Raw genomic sequence first — 10333 nt, 5'->3', positions numbered from 1 at the left:
GAGCAATCCTGCAACTCCAGCTGGGGTCCTTAATTCAGTCAGATTCTGACACTATCTACCTGGAGTTAGCCTCAGACCCCACTGGTAGAAGGCTCAGTTCTGCAAGACTGTGCCCCCACTTTAAACCCCAAGTATGAGTGCAGGTTGTCTCTTGTGCTGTGACCAACTGGCTATAAATGGAAGTTCCATCATTCGTTGGAGGGGCCCACAGAACTCAAGAGAGCGCTTTGTTTACTGGTTTGTTATAAAGGTATCACAAAGGGTTCAGATGAACAGCCAGCTGAAGAGGTGCATAGAGTGAGGTCTGGGAGGGTCCTGCTGTAGGAGCTTCTGTACCCATGGTTGTTTTCACTAACTTGGAAGCTCTTCAACCCCTTCATTTGGGGTTTTTATGACATTGCCATCACATAGGCATGATTGATGATTAACGCAATCTGCAGCCCCTCTCCATTCCCAGAAGATCAGAGTGGAGGTGAAATTTCGAAGCTTCTAATCTGGTGACCAGCCTTTCTGGTGACCAGCCCCCACCCAGGAATCCCATTGAGTCACCTCCTTAGAACAAAAGATGCTCCCATCACCCAGGAGATTCCAAGGGATTAGCAGCTCTGTGCATTCAGATCAAAGACCAAATATTTGAACAAAAGGTACATCAAACACCCTTATTGTTCAGAAAGTTACAAGCATTTTAGAAGCTCCAAGAACTAGTGACAGAGACCAAATATGTATTTCTTATTGTATCACCACGTTAAATCTACCCTCTGGGCTCAGCGCCTGTAGCTCACTGGCTAGGGTGCCAGCCATATACACTGGGGCTGGCAGGTTCGAGCCCAGTCTGGGGCCTGCCAAACAAGGACAACTATAACAAAAAAATAGCTGGGTGTTGTGGAGGGTGCCTGTAGTCCCAGGTACTTGGGAGGCTGAGTCAAGAGAATCACTTGAGCCCAAGAGTTGGAGGTTGCTGTGAGCTGTGATGTCACAGCACTCTACTGAGGGGACCATAGTGATGCTCTGTTTAAAAAAAAAAATCTGCTCTCTGGCTTCTGGTTGAGTTCAGCAGAAGGCTGGAGAAGGAGGAGATTCATGGTATTTATTCTTCTGGCTTCCTCCTTGAACCTCAGGCTGGCTGAAGCCCCCAAGTAAAGGTTATTTCTTTTTGTGGGGCAGCCAGTTCTGTGGAAATTCTCTCATCTGGCTTTTGGTACCAGGTAACCGCTTCATCCCCCACGAGACTGTGAAAATCCCATGCTATGTGGGAAGGCCACGCGGGGCAGCACTGGGGTGTTCTGGCCCACAGCCCCAGCCGAGCTTGCAGCCACCAGCAGTACCTTCTGCAGCCATGTGAGAGAGTCACCTGCACGCCCAGTGCTGCTGAGCCCTCAGACGAGCACAGGCCCAGCTGACAACGGGAAAAGAGAAGAATCACCAGCTAAACCCAACCAAACTACAGAATCAATGGAGATAGTAAGATCTTATTGTTGTTCGAAATCACTAAGTTTGGAGCTTCTTTGTTATCCAGAAATATTAACCTAAACAACATTCTTTTTTGTTTTTTGTAGTTTTTGGCCGGGGCTGGGTTTGAACCCACTGCCTCCAGCATATGGGGCCAGTGCCCTGCTCCTTTGAGCCACAGACGCCGCCCCTAAACAGTATTCTTCGCATTGTTCTGTTTTAATAGTGTTATCTTTTAAATTAGGACTCTGACTCATACAATCATAAACAGATAATTATAAGATAGAGGATGTGCTCAGAGAGAGGTCATTTGGGGCCAGGTGAGCTCAGAAGAGGCTCTAGAGGGGGAATGTCAACCTCATCTGATCCCTGAGGTTGACTAGTAGTTCAGGTGGGTGAAAGACCAAGGAAATGGTACTCCAGGTGTAGGGAACAGGCCTAGATGGCCTCTGAGGAGCTGCAAGACGTCCAGGGTGGCTGTGCCCAGAGAGCAGGCCCGTGGGGGGCTAGAGGGGGATGGGAGGATGAGGAAGGCTGCTGCCCCATGGTCAGGAGTTTAGGTTTCATCTTGAGGGCTCTGGGGGCCACTGGAATAAAGCTACACTGTCAGAAGCACGTTCTGCAACTTTCATTCTGGCTGCTGGAAGATGGGGACCTGCAGGATGTCGCTGCAGTTGGAGAGAGAACAAGGAGCTGATGACTGGACTTTAGTAAACCCCGCCATGACCATGGTCAGCCTCAGCTGCCAGGGAAGACTAAAATGTCTGCACAGAAACCATGGAAGGGTCTTGGGGAGACTGAGACCTCTGTCCCCTTCACTTCCCGATTTTTATTTAATTAATTAATTTATTTCCCTCAGTAAAGTGTCATGGCATTATGGCTTACAGCAACCTCAAACTCTTGGGCTTTTGAAAGAGATTCTCTTGCCTCAGCCTCCCAAGTACCTGGGACTACAGGTGCCTGCCACAATGCCTGGCTATTTTTTTGTTACAATTGTCATTGTTGTTTAGCAGGCCCGGGCCAGGTTTGAGCCCACCTGCCTCAGTGTATGTGGCTGTCGCCCCAACCACTGAGCTACGGGTGCCGAGCCCCTAATTTTATTTTTAAAACAGTTTATAGTAAAACAGTTCCCCTCCCCACCATGAAACTAACATATTCTTATTGTAGAAAATCCAGAAAATACCATACATTTCAAATGAAACAAATTCACCATGATCCTGCTACTCAGAAAGAACTGCTTATTTTTTAAAATCACTGACACATACTTTATTTATTTTGTATTTGTATTCTTGAATTAATTTACATATGGTTTTAAGTTCTGATTTAAACATTTTACACTGTATTCTGAATATCAGGGCATGTGACTGAATAGTTATTTGAAAAGCATTTCAATGACTGTGTCATTTTTAATCGTCAGCCTAGATAGATGATAACCTGGTAATGTTTTTTTGTTTGTTTGTTTGCTTGGTTTTGTTTTAGAGCCAAAGAAAGTTTATTAAAGTAACAAAAACGCCCACTCAAACGTGCTCACCATCAAGGCGCTGCATGTGGCCCCCCGCCCCAATCTGGGTGGACCCGAGTGCTGTCTCTGTGCCTCCCTGATGCCGCTGCGCCTCAACGTGGACCAGGACGGCCTTTTCTTCCTGAAGGAATGCTTCACCAGCCTGGCAGCTGATATCAATCCCATGGTCCCAGGGGATACCTCTGCTGAGGCTTGCCCTGAGACCTGAGTCCAGCCCAGCGGCCTGCAGGAAGGACAGCCCGAGGTCTGGCAGGAAGCTACAGGCAGTGGACGGAGCTCCTCCTATGCTGGTCTGCAGCCCATCTACTTCAGGGAGTTCTGCTTCATGTCTCAAGTGCTCATCTGGCTGGACTACCATGGCAAGCACGTCACCATGGACCAGGTGGGCACATCTGCTGGCCTCCTTATTGGCCTGGTCCAACTCAGATGCTCTGAACTGAAACTAAAGCAGCTCTGTTGCCGGCATGGGCTCCTGGTGTGGACAAGGTGCTCGGCTGTGCTCTCAATGAGTGGCTCCAAGATATCTTCAAGAACCGGCTACCCAGCTGCTGGGGGGGGGGCCCCAGGCACTCGGTCGTCCAGCTCTTCCAAGAGTTCCGGGACCTACTGTGGCTGCCCATTGAGCAGTACCGGAAGGACGGGAGCCTCATGCAGGGGCTACAGCGAGGGGCTGCCTCCTTCGGCTCATCCATGGCCCCTGATGCCCTGGAACTTAGAAACCGGTTGGTGCAGGCTATCCAGGCCTAGAGTGATTCCCAGAGAAGCTGGGAGCCGGCCTGTGAGGGAGACAGTCCTAGAGGCATATAGTCAGTGTGATGAGTTCTGTGGTGGGGGCCACAGCTGAGACCGCAAATGACATCCTGTCTCCAACAGCACCCGTCTCCTGCTCCCTGCAGGACAAGCGCTTTGCAAGAAAACTGCACAGGGCCAGCAGCCCGCTGACCTCCAGGAGGGCGTGGCCAAAGCATATGACACAGTTCAAGAGGGCATCCTGGACACAGCTCAGACCGTCTGTGACGTGGCATCTCGGGGCCATGAACAGAAGGGGTTGACAGGTGCCATGGGGAGGTGATTTGCCAGCTGCCTCCAACAGTGGTAAAGCCACTCATCCTGGCCACAGAGGCCACGTCCAACCTGCTTGGGAAAATGCACAACCAGATCCTCCCTGACGCCCACAAGGACCATGCACTCAAGTGGCACTCAGAGGAGGCCCAGGACTGAGCATGGGGCATCTGGGATTCGAAGGGGTGCTGCCTGCCTACCCTCTTAGCCTGTCTGCCATGCTCAAGTCAGTGCTGCCAGCTCCTGAGCCTACCAAGAGCTCTGACTCACAGCTGGGGCAGGCTCAGGCCCTTCAAGGGACGGCCACCATGACAGATACTTTCCCAGCCTGCCCATTGCCCTAGTCAGCTGTAAGAGGGGACCTCCCTGCCTTGGGGCCTTGGCCCTATCCCCGAACTTTTCCTCTGGGGAGAAAGGACATTGCCTTTCCCTCCCACCTAGGCCCCCACTGCTGCCTTGTCCCAGGACAGAAGCTTTTGGACCCTCAGACCCTAACCTCATTCAGCCAAGTATCTTTCTGTGTCTTGGGGGTGGGGGGACAGACACCATGTGGTTCAATATATTATTTTTAAGCTCCATGAGCGTGTGGGTCAGTGTCTGCAGTGGAATAAACTGTGCCCACCGCCAAAAAAAAAAAGTAACAAAGACACAGAAGGAAGGCTTGCTCCATTGGCATGGCAGCAGAGTCGCCTGATAGTGTTTTCTTAAAACAAGTTTTACACATAAAACTTTATGAAAACTGGTTTGTGAGCATGGATATTGTCTCCCCAGATCTGTGATTAGGTAACCCTTTTTCATTTTGTTGTATAGTTAGATTATTTCTAAATTTTCCTGGCTTAGTAACAGTCCAGAAGTAGAGGTACTTATCTATATGATATTTTTCAAAAATTATTTCCTTAGGGTGGTGCCTGTGGCTCAAAGGAGTAGGGCATTGACCCTATATGCCTGAGGTGGCGGGTTCAAACCCCAGCCCTGGCCAAAAACTGGAAAAAAATTTTTTCTTTAAGTTGAATTTCTTTTCTTTTCTTTTCTTTCTTTCTTTCTTTTTTTTTTTTGAGACAGAGTCTCAGGCTGTTGCCCTGGGTAGAGTGCCCTGTTGTCACAGCACAGCAAGCTCCAACTCGGGCCTATGCAATCCTCTTGCCTCAGTTTTTCTATTTTTCGTAGAGACAGGGTCTTGCTTTTGCTCAGGTTGGTCTCAAACTCATGGTCACCTGCCTCGGCCTCCCAGAGTGCTAGGATTATAGGTGTGAGCCACTGTGCTTGGCCTGAGTTGAATTTCTCAAAGCAGATTTTCTGTCTTGGGCTGTATGAAGACTTGTAAGGCTTCCAATCCAGGAATTTTGTAACAGTGCACACTATTTAAAGTTACCATCATTTTTAAAATTTCTTTTGGGTGGATACTTATGTTTCCATGGTTCAAAAACAACAGTGTAAGGAGATATCTGGTACGAAGTTTCCTCCTGGGGGGAGCCGTAGAGAGCTTTTCCATAGACAGGACAGATACATTTCTCATGGAAGCAGCTGGGACTCAGTGAGAGAAAGGACACCTCCTTTTTTCTGTGAGACTCTGTCCCAGTGGCCATGGCTTGGTGAGTACCACTGGCCGGCCTCAGCCCCTCTCACTTCCTCGCCCTGTGCTGGGCCCACAGTCTCTCTGTTGCAGCCAATTCCCTATCCCTGCTGACGTTCACCCTCCTTGGGAAGCTCCCCGCAGGCAAGCTTCCCCACCTGTGCGTGCTTTCACAGGTTTTTATTTTTAGTTATTCAAGTATAAGCAAATGTGAGGATAGTCTCTGGCCTTTTTCACTTAGCAATGTTATCTCTTTCTGCATGAGGTTCAAAGAATGTTATGAACTGAATATTTGTGTCCAATTTTGTGTTTAAAATTTCAGATGCTGAAATCCTAACCCCACAGTATTAGGAAGTGAGGCCTTTGGGAGGTGATTAAGTCGTGAGGGTGGTGCCCTCATGGATGGGATTAAACTCCTCGTAAAGGAGACCTCAGTGCCTTCTTTCCATGGTATGAGGACACAGGGAGCGGATGGTGTCTGTGAACCAGAAAGCAGAACTTACTAGACATCAATCGGCCAGTGCCTGGATCTTATACTCCCCGGCCTCCAGGACTGTGAATAATAAACTTCTGTAGTATATTGATTATCCAGGCAAAAGTATTTTCTTATTGCAACTTGAATGGACTAAGGAAAGGGGATTAGGCTTTTCAGGACAAGATGGCCAGACTAGCAGTAACAAGAACTGATTCTCCCGCCCCTCCCGCCCCAGCACCGGCTGTGGGTCCTGCCTCATCTTCAGACCCGGCCGCGGTAGCAGCGCCTACAACTACAGCTCCAGGCCAGACCTGGCATCAGCGCAGGCCCCAGCGCAGACCCTGGCACCCTCACTGACCTGTCCGGCCTTCCCTGGCGGCCGCGTGGTCAAACTGCACCCATGCATTTTGGGCTCCGTGGTGCACGGCTACCAGCGAGGAAATGAGGAAGCTGCCCGTGTTACTGGAACCCCCCAGGAACTGTTGATAAGCACTCAGTGGAGGTCACCAACTGCTTTTCAGTGCGGCACAATGAGTCAGAAGATGAAATGGCTGTTGACGTGGAATTTGCTAAGAACATGTATGAATTGCACAAAAAGTCTCTCCAAACGAGCTCATCCTGGGCTGGTATGCTACCGGCCGTGATATCACAGAACACTCTGCAGATCCTTGAGTGCTGCAGCCTGGAGGCCCCAACCCCATTCACCTCGCTGTGGACACAAGACTCCAGAACGGCTTGAGCATCAAAGCCTATGTCAGCACTTTAAGGGGTGTCCCTGGGAGGACCGTGGGGTGATGTTCACACCTCTCACAGTGAAATACACCTACGTAGGACACTGCACACACTAGAGTTGACCTGATCATGAAGACCTGTATTTTTTGGTTTTGTTTTGGTTTTTTGAGACAGAGTTTCACTATGTCACCCTCAGGAGAGTGCTGTGGCATCACGGTTCACAGCAACCTCAAACTCTTGAGCTTAAGCGATTCTCTTGCCTCAGCCTCCCAAGTAGCTGGACCACAGGTGCTGGCCACAATGCCCAGCTATATTTTGTTGTAGTTCTCATTGTTGTTTAGCAGGCCCGGGCTGGATTCGAACCCTCCAGCCCTGTATATGTGGCCAGTATTCTAACCACAGAGTTACAAGTGCTGAGCCCATGAAAACCCAGTGACTGGACCCTCAAGTGACTTGTGGCAAGTAGGAGAGGCCTCCGCTGGCATCCTGGATGCCATAAGCTCGGTGTTGCAGTATACAGAGGACGTACTGACTGGAAAGGTGTCGGCTGACAGTACTGTGGGTCACTTCTTGAGGAGCCTGGTTAGCCAAGTACCCCAAATAGCTCCTGACGACCTGGAGACCATGCTCAATAGCAACATCCATGACCCGCTATAGTGACCTGCCTGGCCGATCTCCTACAGCCACAGATTGCTCTCACTGAGAAGTAAACCTGTGACTGGGCTCCAAGCAGCTCTCCTATCAGTCTGGGGCTCACTAGGACTCAGAATGAAGTAAAGGAGAAATGGTTTCTTTGTGGTCTTGAGTCACACTGAGTCAGTCAAGCGCTTGTGACTCTGATAAACATAGTCCACCTTTTGTAAATGGGGAAAAAAAAAAGAAAGAAAAAGGGATTAGAACTTCTTTGGTATTCTGGGATAATCTTCAGTGAAACTAGGATGTGAGCTTGTGTTTTCGGTTCAGTGTCAGGGCTGGGTTTTTCTTTAGGGGGAGGGGAGAGGGCCTCTTCTGATACACCGGGTGGCTGAGTCTGGCAGCCTCTAGGACTTAGGCCCTCTGGCTGGAGCAGTGGCTGAGCATGTGAGTGCGGGTGTGGGGCACCTCTGCAGCTCTGGGGGAACAGGGCAGAGAAGGGCAACCTCACATACATGGTGGTGAGGTGCAAGAGCATCTTTTCAGATCCTCCTATATATTTGATGAGCTTTCTCTCTTGACTCTTAAAAAAAATCCCACTGACTTTATCTCTACTATTGCCCATAAACTTTGCTCTTAGCCCACCCACTTCCCTTGGTTGCATACCAAGAGGGGGCGGTGAAGGGAATTCCATGCAGGAGAGAGACAGGCTTCCTCCCCCCCAGGCTCTGACTGAGAGTAGCCTGTGTCCCAGGGGAGGGCACTTTATCCTTCTCTGCTTCTCTTTGGGAGCTGGGGCTCTCCAGCATGGGAAGCATGCCATGTGGGTGGATGTCAGAGGTGGTGGTGTCTGAGCTGACCTCTGGACTTCAGAGACACTGATGAAACAGAATAATGGCATGAGAAGTTATCTCAGTCAGCTTAGGCTGCTATAACAACAGAGCATAGAATGGGTACCTTACACAACAAAATTTCTCATAGTTCTAGAGGCTGGGAAGTCCAAGATCAAGGTGCCAGTGTGGTTGGGTTCTGAGGAGGACTGTCTTCCTGGCTTGCAGACGGCCACCTTTTTGCTAGGTAGTTATAAGCTGGAGAGAGAAAGAGAGTGCTCTGGTTTCCCCTCTTCTTATAAGGGCATCAATCCCATCCGGGGGGCTCTGCCCTCATCCCTGCATCTAAACCTAATCAGCTCCCAAAGGCCTCACCTCCTACTACCATCCCACTGGGGATTAGGGCTACAGCATATGAATCTGGAGTAGGGGGGACACAAGCTTTCAGTACATAACAGGAAAAATGTCTGGTGGATCCAGGTTGAGCAAGAGGTGCTGGGCGTGAGCACAGAAAGAAGACTGAAGTCAAGTGGGAGGATGCCCCCTGCTGGGCTGCTCCCCTGGACTGGAGGCTGGAGTTGCAGGTGAGTACCTTGGGAAGCAGGCTCTGAGATGGAAACTGGCACCCAGAAAGGCTTTGGGGAGTGTTCTTGGGATCAGCACCTACAGGAGAAGGAGGCATTATGGGCAAAGAGAGAAGGTGGGCTTTGGGGCTTTACACCAGCTCTGGGCTGGCACTGCAGAGTTGTCCCACACTGGGGTGGGGTTGGGCCTCTATCCTCATAGCGATGCTGGCTGACTGCAGACCCTGCCTGTGTCTGCACAGCCCCGTCCTGAAGGGAGAGGCTGGGTGGTGACTCGCCTGGGAGCAGGTATTCATTGTCTCTGCTCTCTACCACTCACTCTCCCTCCTCTTGGCTGGGTCCCTGCTGGCCTCAAGTCTACCTGGGCACTGCCCCAAACCACTCTCCCTGAAGGTCCAGAGCCCACAGTCACTGTCTCCTCCCTTCTCAGGCTGTGGCTATTGCATCTGACCATTTCCCAGCAAAGGTGAGCCAGAGGTGTCAGAGTGGAATCACCTGAGTACTAAACACCTTCTCCCCTGACCCCATTGCAGGCAAACAGTCCACCTCCTGCTCAGGACCCAGGTGATTCTTCCTGCCAGGGCAGGGGATCCTTTCTCTGCCTGTGTGTCTCTCTTCCCACATGGAGCCAGAGAGACCAGATGGCAGCTGTAGCTTGAAATTAAATGGGAGGTTGTTTGTGCCCCCTGGAGGGGGGGCACATGGAGGGAATGTTTTTCCTGTGGAGCCAAGACCCCAACATGCCACAGAGCCCAGAGCTCTGAGAGACTGTTCTCACTTTGATCCCCACAATCTAGGTGGCACACCCAGCTTGCCTCCCAAACGGTCCCCGCTGCCCACCCAGGAGGCACTGGCACACAGTCTTGGTCATGACGTGTCCTCTGGCTCCACTTTGAAGTTCACTGGTTCACTTTCAAACTCCTATTTAGTGGTAAACTTGAACTAGGATGGATTCCCCTTTCTCCTGCTCTTGGACGCATTTCCTTTAAATCCCACTTGGGGGAGACATCTCTCTATGTCCTGACTGTTAAATGGTTGTCTTTGGTCAGACAGCTCCTTTCAAATTTTTTAAAAATTCTGACAGTGTCTTGGGTGGGTCCTACACTTTGGACTTGGCTATAAGCGAAAAGATGGGGTCTAGTAGAAGAAATAGTATCCCTGACAAATTTTGGAGTTTACAGCCTCTACACTGCCCAGAGAGAGGGACACGGATCCCTTGGCTCTCAGATGTGAAAATGGACACATTTTAAAGGTGTGTGAGAATGTCTAACTTCTGAGAAATAGTAATATTATTTATAATGTATATGAATATTACTTGTTTATTAGTTTATTCAATAATTCATTTATTCTTGGCCTTATTTCAAGAAAAAAAAAGAGGCTCGGCACCTGTGGCTCAAGCGGCTAAGGCGCCAGCCACATACACCTAAGGTGGCGGGTTCAAATCCCCAGCCCGGGCCCGCCAAACAACAATGA

The 10333-nt window shown here is 50.1% G+C and overlaps 2 pseudogenes; both read left to right on the top strand.

Annotated features, from left to right (window-relative positions):
* The window catches only part of LOC100955022, a 16436-nt pseudogene extending 8913 nt beyond the window's left edge, over positions 1–7523 (top strand).
* Positions 1892–4192, top strand: LOC100955331 (annotated as a pseudogene).
* Positions 7524–10333: the final 2810 nt, after the last annotated feature.

The sequence above is a fragment of the Otolemur garnettii genome, unplaced genomic scaffold, assembly GCF_000181295.1.
Source record: "Otolemur garnettii isolate 467f Iridium unplaced genomic scaffold, OtoGar3 scaffold00044, whole genome shotgun sequence".
Taxonomy (NCBI): Eukaryota; Metazoa; Chordata; class Mammalia; order Primates; family Galagidae; genus Otolemur; species Otolemur garnettii.
Note: the sequence above shows the minus strand (reverse complement) of the source record. Positions and strands in the feature narration are given on the sequence as shown.